This window comes from Carcharodon carcharias, chromosome 5 (assembly GCF_017639515.1).
Source record: "Carcharodon carcharias isolate sCarCar2 chromosome 5, sCarCar2.pri, whole genome shotgun sequence".
Classification (NCBI taxonomy): domain Eukaryota; kingdom Metazoa; phylum Chordata; class Chondrichthyes; order Lamniformes; family Lamnidae; genus Carcharodon; species Carcharodon carcharias.
The window spans coordinates 130,273,672-130,287,915 of NC_054471.1; positions in this window are offsets into that span (position 1 = coordinate 130,273,672).

The window sequence follows — 14,244 nt, forward strand, 5'->3', positions numbered from 1 at the left end:
AAGATCTGCAAGTAAAAAAGTACTGAGTTTTCTTGCATAGTGTACCTGGAGTAAGTTAAAGGTTCAACACCAAGGCAGGATAACTGCTGGTTATCTTAACTATTTTCAAATATCCATTTCAAATAATCATCTTTGATAGTGTGATACATGATAAATAATTAACATAATCTGAGATAATTATTATTCTCAAATGCATCCATATAAGTAACAAACACTACAGACGTCTTTTTTATGGCGAGGTTTCCCTTCCCGCCATCCAAGGAGTCGGCAGTGAACGCATCGGCACTGCTCCTGGTTGCCCAGCAGCCATTTAATGCTCCAATGAGCATTATTGACTGGAGATGGGACATCTGTCCCTCACTCGGGAGGAAGTTCTGCCTCTGATTGGCCAGCAGATCTCTATTCTCAACAGCGCCAGAAACTGCATTGGACAGAACTGGGACTGCAAGCAGTCCCCAGAGTCTAAGGCCAGGACTTTCCAGCCCCGCCATGGCAGGACCCACCACAGGGGATGCGGCAGGCCAGCCAAAAGTCCATTTACTTTCGGAGGGAGCAGAAGATCCCGGCAGTGGGGGAGGCCAGAAAATCAAGGCCTAATTGTCCCAGGAGTCCAGGACTGTTAAGTCTTATGGTCTATGGGCAGGGTGGGGAGGTGAGGCCCTGGGGTGCACTGGGGGTAGGGGTTGGGCAGATGGGGTGTTGGTGGAGGGGCAAGTGAAGGAAGGAGCACATGCAAGGACCAGACCTTTTGGAAGGGCACCTAATGTTGAAAGGAGGCTGTTGATGGAGGCCCCCCACCTCTAACCCGAGACCTGAGCAGGGTCATTTTTCAGGCATCCCCCCCCCCCACCCCCTCCCACCGAACCCCTAGATTCCTCGCACCAGCCAGAAATTGTGGCTGGGTGGAAATGGCCCTTAAGTGGTCATTAATTGGCCACCTAAGGGCCTCAATTGGAACAATGGCAGGCAGGAAGGACTAGGCCTCTCCCGCCACCCCCCCCCCCACCCCACCCTGTAAAATTGCAGAGAGGTCAAGGTAAGCAGGAGCCTGGTTGGAAGATCATCCATGGGATTTTACCAACCCACCCCACTTGCAAAGCCACTGGCATGGAAACATAAAATTCTGCCCCAAGCATTTATCCAGACCCACAAAAATGTGGTTGACTGTTAACTGCACTTGAAATGGTCTAACAACTCACTCCGTTGTATTAAACTGCTACAGAAAAGTAAAATAACAATCCAATGGGATAAGCTAACTTGTGTCAACCTCGGCACTGAAACAGCAAAGTCATACTCTGCCAATTATCCCTGCAAAGTCCTCCTCACTTACATCTGGAGATTTGTGCCAAAATTGGGAGACCTGCCCCACTCAGTCTTAGTCTAACAATGGTCAAAAGATCTGAACGCAAAAGTGACATGAAAGTGATTGCCCTGGACATCAAGGCAGCATTTGACCAAGGGAGGCATCAAAAAATAAAATCTGAGTGAAACTGAAGTTTATACGAATCAGAGGAAACCTCTTCACTGGTTAGAGTCATACATAGAACAAAAGAAGATGTTGGCAGTTGTTGGAGACCAATCACCTCAGCCCAAAGCAATGCTGTAGGAGTTCCTTAGGGTAGAGTACTAGGCCCAACCATCTTCAACTGCTTTGTCAATTGCCTTCCCTCAAAGTTGGGTCAGAAATGGGTATGTATGCTAATGATTGAATAGTGTTTAAGTGTATTTGCAACTTCTCAGACACTGAAGTAGTGCCTGCTCACATGCAGCAAGGACTGGACAGCATTCAGGCTCAGGCTGATAAGTGGCAAGTAACATTTGCACCACATAAGTGCCTGGCAATGATCATCTCCAACGGGAGAGAGTCTAAGGCCAGGATTTTACTTATGGCAGGCGGGCTGTTTGGGTGCAGGTGCGGGTGGGCGCAGAGCCTATCGCCGCCCACGATCGGCTCCACACCTCCATTTTACGTGGGCAGGCCAATTAAGGTCCGCCCTGCATGAATTGCAGCTCCCAAGAACACAGGGAAGGGGTGGACGGCAGCAGGGGTCCAATGACCACCTGATCCAGTGGCGACCTGGCGGCCTATTCAAAAACAGTGCAGGCAGCCTTCCAAAGACTGCCACCGATATCGCACAGGAAGATGTCCAACAGCGCTCTCAGAGAGCATGCCGGATGGGAGGGCAGGTCTGTGGGGCAGTATGCCCTGAGATTTTCGGATGAGTGCCTCACTGCCCTCCTCGAGGAGGTGGCAGCACGCCACAACATCCTTGTGCCAAGGGACGGGTGGAGGAGGCCCCATTACATGACAAAACGCACCAGGGAAGAGGTGTCAGAAAGGGTCAGCTCCCATAATGTGGTGTGATGCACCCGGGTGCAGTGCTGCAAGCTGCTTAATGACCTCTTGCGATCGAGAAGGGTGAGATGGGTCACTTATCATAGCGGTTAGGTTTCCCCCATCCCCCCCACCCCCACCAACAACCCCCCCCCAACCCCACACCCCCCTCCCCCCACCCCCCCACCCCGTCCCCCGTCCCCCATCCCCAACTCAGAATTTTGTTTTTGCATTCATTCATTCACGGCATGTAGCCTTCTCTGGGTGGGCCAGCATTTATTGCCCATCCCTTGTTGCCCCAGGAGGGTGTTAATGAGCTGCCTTCTGTATCCGCTGCATGTGGTACAGGTACACCCACAGTGCTGTTTGGGAGTGAACTCCAGGATTTGCACCGAGGCACAGTGATGGAGCGCTGAAACATTTCAAAGTTAGGATGCTGAGTGACTTGGAGGGGAACTTCCAAGTGGTGGGGCAGCCACCCAGCTGCTGCCCTTGTCCTTCTAGGTGGTAGTGCTCATGGGTTTGGAAGGTCTTAGAGTGTGAGTGGCAAATGTAATAGAGGCAGCATCTGGGCAAGTGGGTCAGCCCTGGCTGCTTGGGGTGAGTGTATGGAGGCTCCAGGGCCATGAATCAGATGAGCCCTGCAATGTTTCACTCAGCTGGGGTTGGCCAGGCTGCAATGGCAATGCAGGTACAGGGTGGACTAATCAATGCTCCTCTCTCCTTTCAGGAGTAGACTGTACACAATAATGCCGGAACGGCTGCGGACTGGCAGAGGTCAGGCCTACCTATTCATACTTACCAGATACGAGCAGGAGGCTCTCGAGCTGGAGAGTCATCATGCGCTCAGGTCAACCAGCCGCGGTGAGGTTGGGGTGACACTGGGAGGTAAGAGTGCTGTGCACTGAGGTCACAATATCTGTCAGTGCAAACATTCCACTGTATATTGACTGTATATTGATTTCAGCATCCAACATGGGTCGCCCATTGATAGTGGAAGGAGGAGCGCATCCTGATCTGGGTGCCAGATTAACAGTGTAACAACTTCAACTAATCAAATGTCCGTGTTCTTCCTTTCACTCTCTTCAGAGCATGTCCAGACTCAGGAGGCAGAGGGACAGCCACTGACTGCTGAGGGTCCAGAAAATACAAATGCACCAGCATCACACCATCTCAGCCAGGCAGGCACCAGCATAGATACCAGCTCATCGGTGGGGATAAGCTCATCAACTAGTGTCCCGGGGCACAGCAGTGAGGGCACTTCCCATTCACTTAAGCTGCAGGCAGAGACAGAGTGTGCTCAAAGTGCTGGCAGTTGGAGGACTGCTGGGGACCAGGAACATGCTCAGTCGGTGGCTGATGATGTGCCTCTGGAGTCGTTCCTGAGGCAGCAGATGCTGGAAGTCCAGCAGGGTGTGCGGGAGGATCTGGCGGAGATACCTGAGGATCTGCATGCCATGGTCTCCGTGATGGAGGAGTCCATACGGAGCATAGCAATGCAATGACCCTCATGGCCGAGCGCACTGCCTCCTCCACGGAGGGAGTGGTGACTCTCATGGAGAGGCTACTCCAGGAGACCAATCAAGGGTTCCTGGGGATGCATTCAGACCTGCAAGCCCTCACACTGGCATTGACCTCAGGTGCTCAGTGTCAGAGATGGATTGGGCACCCAGTATCCCAGCTAGGTGCCCATCCATCAATGTTGAGCAGGGAGGTCCAAAGCGACCTCATGTTGGTGCACGAGGTGCCTGTCATCTCTGTGGGCTCTTCTCAGAGCGCTCCAGATGACGGCAGCAGCTCCTCCACCCCTCTACCAGTGACCGTGGCACCTGATGAGGCTGCGGCAACTGGGGCGATGCCAGCCATGGTATTAGCAGCTCCCTCCCAGTCGGAGCCAGCACAAGCTCCATGGGCCAGAGGATGCCCACTGAGCTCATCAAGGCCAACAGGACAGCAGAGTGAGCAGGCTGTCTGCAATGCCAGCGCCAGCGAGGGGGGAGCACCCAGACGTAGCACTCGCAAGCGTAAACGTTAATCACCTTAGGCAGAACATGGGCTTATCACTGGTGGATTTCTTTTGACCCCCGTTTCAGTTGTTTTTTAGTAGTGTGCTACTTAACACCTTTTAATGGACTTTCATTTCTGTATGCAAGTACGCAATCATTAAATGTTTTAGTTCTCAACAACCCTCTGGATTCTTCATTAGTTCTGTAGGTGAAGGGGAACCTATGATGTTATGAGTGACTTGTCATTGAGCTTTATTGATAAGATACATAGTTAATGTTCCTAACCAGGCTGATGTTGTTCTCAGGTATCATGTGTTGGAGGTTCATCTGTGGTCAACTAGCTGAAGGAGCGTTGGATCAAAGCCTCCCGGGTGTCCCTGCCTCCCTGGAGGTTGCCCGGGTCAGTGTCTATCCCTTCAGTGTTCTCCTGTGCGTGCTCATCCTCAGACTCAATACTGGACTCATTGGGCAGAATTTTACGGCCCCGTTTTGGCGGGGACAGGGCCGTTAAATGCGGTGAGACATTATAAACCCCACTGAACTTCAGCGGGAATGTAAAATCCCGCTGCTATAAAATTCTGCCCATCATGTGCAGCCAGAGCATCTGCGTCTACATCTTCCTCCACTGCGCCAACCCCCCCCCCGGCCCCCCCCCCCCCCCTTTCAGCACCAGATTGTGGAGGGCGCAGCATGCAAGCATGGTCAGTGACACATGATCTGGGTGGTATAGCAGTGCGCCCCCTGAACAGTCCAGCTCATCTTGAGAAGACCGATGGTTCGTTTTACCATGGACCGTATGGAGGTGTGGCTCCTATTGTACTGGTGCTCAGCCTCTGTTCTTGGATGGCGGAGAGTATCATGAGCCACCTTCTGAGGGGATAGCCCTTGTCACCCAGCAGCCATCCATCTAGCCAGGCTGGAACACTGAAGAGCCCTGGCACCTGGGAGTGTCTGAGGATGTAGGCGTCGTGGGAGCTGCCTGGGTACCATGCACAGACTTGTAGAATCTGAATCCTGTGGTCACACACTATCTGCACGTTCATGGAGTGGAAGCCCTTCCGGTGGACAAAGGCACCGGGCTCACCTGCTGGCGCCTTGATGGCCACATGTGTGCAGTCTATTGCACCCTGGATACAGGGAAAGCCAGCAATGGCCGTGAAGCCTCTGGCTTGTTCTGTCTGGCTGGCCTCGTCCATGTGGCAGTGAATGAAAGTGAATGCATGCCTGAACAGAGCATCTGTCACCAGCTTGACGCAACTGTGGACAGTTGATTGTGAGACTCCACAAAGATCACCTGCCGACCCCTGGAAAAAGCCAGAGGCATAGAAGTTGAGGGCAACCATGAGCTTCAGCGCCACTGGCATGGGGTGTCCACCCACACAGTTGGAGCTGATCTCAGGGCCGATCATCTGACAGATGGAGGTCACTGTCTCCCTTCAGAGACAGAGCCTCCTTTGGCTTTGCAGCTCAGACATATTGAGGAGCTGCATCGCCACCTGTAAACACTGGCAGCAGGATAGTGGCATCTTCTGCAGCCCCTTCCACCTTGCTGTTGGCCCTACACCCCTTGTGCTGCACCTGTTCTCCCAAAGGAGACTCTCCTGGAGGCTAAATATGGACTCCTGGCCTCCTTCCCCTTCTGGCCCTCCCTTCCTCCTCAGAGGAGGTGCCTCCAGTGGAGAGCACAATCCCCATTCCCAGGGTAAGGGGAGACTGCCTGAAACCTGCAAGGCCCCAAGAATTATATTTCCTCCAGAATCCTGAAATGAAGCCTGTTTTTTTTTTCTGTCAAAGCAGCTCTGACGAGATTTGATGTTGTTCTCTTCACACGAGCAAGTAGCAATAAGTTTAAAAAGTAAATAACCAACAACTTGCATTCGCGAGCCCACTCACCCCTCCTATCCCACCTGTGGATGAGATTTATAAAAATGTGGCCTACTTGCCTGCCAGTAGCGTCCATGCGACACACTGAAAATCACACGGGCTGCTAGAAATCGCTGTGTATTACTGTCTCAAGTTAATTAACGGCCTCGCAAGTCATAGCGCGCCCGGCCTCCAAAATATCTCAATGATGTGCAGTGACATCTGGACACACGCCCGACATCATCGCACATCATTTTACACATCAGCGTATTGGGCCTGCCCCCACATGCTAATGGCAAAATTCTGCCCTAAATGCCTCCCCTTGACATTCAATGGCATTGTTATCACTGAATCACCCACCATTAACATCTTGGGGGTTATTATTGACCAGAAACTAAACTGGACCAGCCATATAAGTATTGTGGCTACATTATAGCAAGGCAGATGCTGCTAATTCTGTGGTGAGTAACTCACCTCTTGACTCCTTAAAACCTGTCTACCATCTTCAAGGCATAAGTCAGGAGTGTGACGGAATACTCGCCATCTTCCTAGATGAGTGCAGCTCCAATAACACTCAAGAAGCTTCACACTATCCAGGACAAAGCAGCCTATCCACCACCTTCAATTCCTTCCACCAGCAGGGCACAATGACAGCCATGTGTACCATCTACAAGATGCAGTGCAATAACTCACCAAGCCTTCATTAGCATCTTCCAAATCTTCTACCACCAAGAAGAACTAGAGCACTAGACACATATGAACACTACTGCCTGCAAGTATCCCTCCTAGTCATACACCATTCTAACTTGGAAATGTATCAACACTGTTTCATTGTTGCTGGGTCAAAATCCTGGAACTCGCTCCTTAACAGCACTGTGGATGTACATGCACTGTAGTGGTGCAAGAAGCTGGCTCACCACTACCTTCACATGGGCAATTAAGGACGAGCAATAAAAGCCAGCTTTGTCAGCAACGCCCACATCACATGAATGAACAAAATAAAAATTATGGAAAGTCTATGTCAATCAGGCTGAGCCACCAGAAATTCCACGAATGCCATCAGCATTACCCGAGGAGCAACGGCACTGCAGAAATATGCAGCAAGTGCTAAAATAATCTATAGCATTGTCAGCATTATTTGAAATTTAGGTAAATAAACAGACAATGTGGGATTGTCAGTGGAAGAAGATTTCTCCCATTTTGAATTTGAAAGTGATGGAAACTAAAGGTGCAGGATAAAGAAGAACAGTGAACAGATATCTAGTTACCCTTAAGCCAGGGAAAGTTTTTGACACATAGGTAGTGACATGTCTGTCTAACAGAGGAATCCTTCAAGCTGATGTGTAAGGGTCATAAAGTTCCATTAGTGGCTCACAGGAGCACTGCCTGCCAAGCCGAAAATGCACAGTACAGGATAGTTTAACCAGTGTGGCTCTAAATTGCTCTTACTGTTGGATTGACTAGCATGCCTTCCTACGTTCTCGTCAATTGCTGCTTGCAATCAATAATGGGGAGAGAGTGATGTAAAAATAAACAGTAACAGAATTACCTGGAAAAACTCAGCAGGTCTGGCAGCATCGGCGGAGAAGAAAAGAGTTGACGTTTCGAGTCCTCATGACCCTTCGAATAAACAGTGATTGTTTATTGAGACATAGGGCAAAGCATCAGATCATAGACTTACAGTTCTCAGTTGCCTGCGCTGTATAGTGATTCGTCAGTGCTATAACATGATCAGTGCACTTGCATTCTCTTAAAGGGACAGGGTACCTCACTTTACCACAGAGATAAAAACAAAAAACTGCGGATGCTGGAAATCCAAAACAAAAAATAAAAAATAAAAAATACCTGGAAAAACTCAGCAGGTCTGGCAGCATCAGTGGAGAAGAGTACAGTTGACGTTTCGAGTCCTCATGACCCTTCAACAGAACAGTTCTCAAAGACCCAATGGGAGAAGCCTCTCTAAGTGTTACACTGGGACAGAGTTCAAGCTGATGCTGCCAGACCTGCTGAGATTTTCCAGGTATTTTTTGTTTTTTATTTTGTCACTTTACCACATCCCTCCCTCTTTACTTAAAAGTACAGCTAACAAGCTTAAAATACATGAATTATTTACACAATAACTATTTACACACTAACTATTTACAGGCCAAGTCTCTCAGGAGGCCTTCTTTGACGGGTTCAGCGTCGTAGCCCAACAGCCTTGCTGGTGTTTCCGAGACCTTCTTTTCAGGGGCAGTTGTCCACTATGTCCCTCAATGGATAATTTCATCAGCTTCTGGGTGCAGTCACATTCACTCCTGTTGCCCCTCCCCTCCAAGCTGAAACAGATAAAGGGCAACAAGCCCAAAGTAATACAGTAATGAGCGACATGATGTGTGAGGAGAAAGAAGAAAAGGAAAAATATATATTTTGTTTTTCTTTCTGAGGACTGTCAATAATTTCTCTTCTTCTTCTTGCATATCCTTTTCTTGGTTGCATGACCCGTACCTCTGTCTTCTCTTTAACTTCGCTGTTGGCTGGAGCAGACTCGGGCACGAGCTGAACGTAAATAAGCTCAGTAGTTGAGTTTTCCGAAAGCTCTTCTGAAAATTCAGGAATTTCTAGCTTTAAAACTTAAGGGCTTTTACGCTGCTGCTGCTTCAGCTCTTCCAATCCTTTCCTATTCTCATTAATAGTTTCCTGGAGAATCGCATATTGTTTCCCCTTCTCAGCTAATTTGTTCCTTAACTCAGCCAGAGACTGGCTTAACTCTTCTTTTTCTTCTCCCAATTTGTGCCATGAAAAAGATAAGTTATTGAATTTTGTAGCGCATGAAAGTCCTTTAATAGATTTTCTGTTTCCTTTCAAAGAATGCCTACTTCAGCTTGAACTCTGTCCCAGTGTAACACTTATAGAGGCTTCTCCCATTGGGTCTTTGAGTACTCATTTTTTTCTTGCAGCAATGCTCCTGGTTTCAAATTGGGAACTTAGTGGGCCCTCAAGATTATCTCTCCCAGCCAGTTCCTTCTGAGGAGACTCAGTCCCCTGCCTGACATTACAAATAGGGGTAATTTTGCAGACTGTTCCCCATACTGCACCTTGACTTGACATATCACTTTCACATTTATTTCTTTGCCCTTGTATGCTCTCAGCTTTTTTTCCAAAAATTCTAACTTCAAAGGATGGATTCCTTTACTCAGATATGTAAATGTACGCTCTTCAATGATGGACATCGACGCTCCGTATCAACTTCCATGGGTTGTCCGTTAACTGTAATGACTATTTGGATTGGCTCAGTTCTACCCACTTTGAGGTTATATAACGAATGGATGTCTGATTCTATTTCTTCTGGCTTTCCCATGAGGCATATTTTATGATTTTTCCTTCTGCCTTTCTCTGCAGTGCCGCCTTATGTGGCCATAGCAGTGGCAGAAAAAGCCCTCAACTTGTTTGAGTTGTCATTTGCTCACTGGAGGCCTGGATTTATTTTGCCCATTAATTTTGTGAGTTTTCACTGCAGTATCATTGTTTTTCAATGCTCTGAAGCTAGAGAGCATTTCCCATCTTTCCGTGGAGTCCAAGGTTTTCATGAGTTTTGTTGTCGGATTGTCCCGCTTGACTAGATGAACGGCGCCATTTTGTATATCTTTTATAATGCCGGAATTTCTAATAGCACTCTCCATTGCAGTAGCTAATTCTTATGTCTTACTGAAGTCTAGACTAGGTTCAGCTAGCAAACACATCTGGATGGTATCATCTCCAATCCCACATATCAGCCGGTCCTCAGCCTATCACTAATGGACATTCCAAATCTGCAGTGCTCAGTTAATGCCTTTAAAATGGCCACATAGTCAGCTATTGTCTGCTCTAGAAACCTGTTCCTTGAATTGAGCTTGAAGCGCTGCATAGGAACTCAGGGCTTTGGTCTCAGGTGGCTTTGTACAATTTTTATTAACTCGTCAAAAGTCTTCGAGTCTGTGGCGCTAGGTGATGTAAGGCTGCAGATCAGCCTGTATGTTTTGCTCCCACACGAGGACTAGAGAATCGTCCTCTTCTTCTCCCTGCACCCCCCAATACGATATCATTAATGGTAAAAAAGAACACTAGGTTTTCGACATACTGAGACCTGTCACCTGAAATGGGGTCGAATAGTTTGACATGCCTGAACTGCGGCGTCATGAATGACTGCAATGGGACTGCACTTCCAATAGGCTTCCCAGGTAATGATGAATTTAGGTGTTTGGTTTACTGCAGAATTGTGCTTTCTCTGGGGTGTCCTATAATTTTCTGCCCCTAGCCACTTTTCATGTATTTACCCTTTAAAATGTTTTGCCATTTTAAGAGCAGTCACCACTTTTTTAACTCTGCCTTTGCAGCTGTCGGTTTCTCTCTGCTGGGTTTCGCGCTCCTTTTGAGTTTTCTTGGGATCCCCATAATCGCAAATCTGCAGGTTTTTTTAAAAATTTTAAATTGCAGTGCTGTTTTCTACTCAGATTGCCAGCTGTCACCTATTTTACAAGTAAGTACAGATGCTCTTTCCAATGCTTTGCTCGCACATCATGAAATTTATTTTCTTTTCTTTATCCTCGTTGCCGCTGTTATGTCTTGGGTAAATGAGTTTGTTGGCCAACCAAACTCTAACTGCAGCCTTCCTCTGTTCTCATCAATTGCTGCTTGCAATCAATAATGGGGAGAGACTGATGTAAGAATAAACAGTGATGGCTTATTGAGACATAGGGCAGAGCACCAGATCAGACATGCTCACTCAGAAACCTCCAGAATTAGACCTACAGTTCCCAGTTGCCCGCACTGTACAGTGATTTGTCAACACTGTCACATGAGCAGTACCCTTGCATTCTCTTAAAGGGACAGGGTACCTCACTTTATCACAGAAGTCCAGCCAGAAATGTGTTGGTATAATCAAGTCTAGTGGAAACGAAGATATGGTGAGGATTTCAGTGGCAAGTAAAGCTTGGGCAAGTTTAAAGTTGGATGATGTTATGGAGATTGGAATGGGCAGCCTTACTGATGATGCAGGTGTGTGGACAGAGTGTTTGGAAAGGGCTAGGAATCTAACTTCAAGCATATCAGATAAAGGGACGACAATGAGAAAGGGGACAGGAAATACAGGACTGAAGGTGTTGTATGCAGTATACGAAATAAGGTAAATGAGCTTGCGGCACAGATTGAAATTGGCAGGTATGATGTGGTGAGCATTATGGAGACATGGCTGCAAGGGATCAGGACTGGGAGCTAAATATCTGAGGATATACATCCATTTGAAAAGATAGGGTGGTTGGCAGAGGGGGTGGGGTTGCTTTGTTAGTAAGAAATGAAACTAAATCGATAGCAAGAAATGATGTAGGGTCAGATGATGTAGAATCTGTGTGGGTAGAGTTGAGGAACCGCAAAGGTAAAAACACCATAATGGGAGTTATGTACAGGCCTCCGAACTGTAGTCAGTATGTGGGGCACATGATACACCAGGAGATAGAAAAGGTGTGTAAGAAAGGCAAGGTTACAGTGATCATGGGGGATTTCAATATGCAGATAGACTGGGAAAATCAGGTTGGTAGTGGATCCCAAGAAAAGGAATTTGTGGAATGTCTACGAGATGGCTCTTTGGAGCAGCTTGTGGTGGAGCCCACTAGGGAGCAGGCAATTCTAGATTTAGTGATGTGTAATGAGGCAGATTTGATAAGGGAGCTTAAGGTGAAGGAACCCTTAGGAGGAAGTGACCATAATATGATAGAATTTACCCTGCAATTTGAGAGGAAAAAGCTGGGATCAGATGTAACGGTATTACAGTTAAATAAAGGCAACTACAGAGGCATGAGGGAGGAGCTGGCCAGAATTGACTGGGAGATGAGCCTAGCAGGAAAAACAGTGGAACAGCAGTGGCAGGTGTTTCTGGGAGTAATTTGGGAGACTCAGCAAAAATTCAAGGAAGAAGAAGCATACTAAAGGGAGGATGAGACAACCATGGTTGACAAGCTAAAGAGAAAGCATACAATGCAGCAAAGAGCAGTGGGAAATCAGGGGATTGGAAACCCTACAAAGACCAACAGAGGACAACTAAAGAAGAAATAAGGAGGGAGAAGATTAAATATGAGGGTAAACTAGCCAGTAATATAAAAGAAGATTGGAAGAGTTTTTTTAGATATGTAAAGGGTAAGAGAGAGGCAAAAGTGGACATTGGGCCACTGGAAAATGATGCTGGAGAAGTAGTAGTGGGGAACAAAGAAATGGCAGAGGAACTGAATAGGTACTTTGCGTCAATCTTCACAGTGGAAGACACGAGTGACATCCCCAAAGTTCAAGAGAATCAGAGGGCAGAAGTGAGTATGGTGGCCATTACCAAGGAGAAGGTGCTAGGAAAACTGAAAGGTCTGAAGGTGGATAAATCACCTGGACCAGATGGATTACATTCCAGAGTTCTGAAGGAGATAGCTGAAGAGATAATGGAGGCGTTAGTGGTGATCTTTCAGGAATCACTGGAATCAGGGAGGGTCCCAGAGGACTGGAAAATCGCTAATGTAACCCCCCTGTTTAAGAAGGGAACGAGGCAAAAGTCAGGGAATTACAGGCTGATTAGCCTGACCTCGGCCGTTTGTAAGATTTTAGAGTCCATTATTAAGGATGAGATTTCAGAATACTTGGAAGTGCATGGTAAAATTGGGCAAAGTCAGCATGGTTTCATCAAGGGGAGGTCATGCCTGACAAATCTGTTAGCAGTCTTTGAGGAGGTAACAAGTAGGTTAGACAAAGGAGAGCCAATGGATGTTATCTACTTGGACTTCCAGAAGGCCTTTGACAAGGTGCTGCACAGGATGCTGTTCAGTAAGATAAGAGCCCATGGTGCTAGAGGCAAGGTACTAGCATGGATAGAAGATTGGTTGTCTGGCAGGAGGCAGAGAGTGGGGATAAGGGGGTCCTTCTCAGGATGGTGGCCGGTGACTAGTGGCCGCAGGGGTCAGTGTTGGGACCACAACTTTTCACTTTATACATTAATGATCTAGATGAAGGAACTGAGGGCATCCTGGCTAAGTTTGCAGATGATACAAAGATAGGTGGAGGGACAGGTAGTATTGAGGAGGTGGGGAGGCTGCGGAAGGATTTGGACAGGTTAGGAGAATGGGCAAAGAAGTGGCAGATGGAATACAATGTGGGCAAGTGTGAAGTCATGCACTTTGGTAGGAAGAATAGAGGCATAGACTATTTTCTAAGTGGGGAGAGAATTCAGAAATCTGGAGTGCAAAGGGACTTGGGAGTCCTAGTCCAGGATTCTCTTAAGGTTAACTTGCAGATTGAGTCAGTAGTTAGGAAGGCAAATGCAATGTTGGCATTTATTTCGAGAGGACTAGAATATAAAAGCAGGGATGTGCTGCTGAGGCTTTATAAGGCTCTGGTCAGACCACATTTAGAATATTGTGAGCGATTTTGAGCTCAGAAAGGATGTGCTGGCCCTGGAGAGGGTCCAGAGGAGGTTCACGAGAACGATCCCAGGAATGAAAGGCTTAACATATGCGGAATGTTTGAGGACTCTGGGTCTATACTCGATGGAGTTTAGAAGGATGAGGGGGGATCTGATTGAAACTTACAGAATACTGAAAGGTCTGGATAGAGTGGATGTGGGGAAGATGTTACCATTAGTAGGAGAGGCTAGGACCCGAGGGCACAGCCTCAGAGTAAAGGGGAGACCTTTTAGAACAGAGATGAGGAGAAACTTCTTTAGCCAGAGAGTGGTGAATCCATGGAATTCATTGCCACAGAAGGCTGTGGAGGCCAGGTCATTGAGTGTATTTAAAACCGAGATAGATAGGTTCTTGATTGGTAAGGGGATCAAAAGTTACGGGGAGAAGCCGGGAGAATGGGGTTGAGAAACTTATCAGCCATGATTGAATGACTGAGCAGACTCGATGGGCCGAATGGCCTAATTTCTGCTCCTGTGTCTCATGGTCTTAAGGTGTGGTGGGAAGCTCATCTTAGGGTGAAATATAATACCAAGGATGCGAACAGTTTGGTTCAGTCTCAGACAATTTCAAGACGAGCGGGATGGAG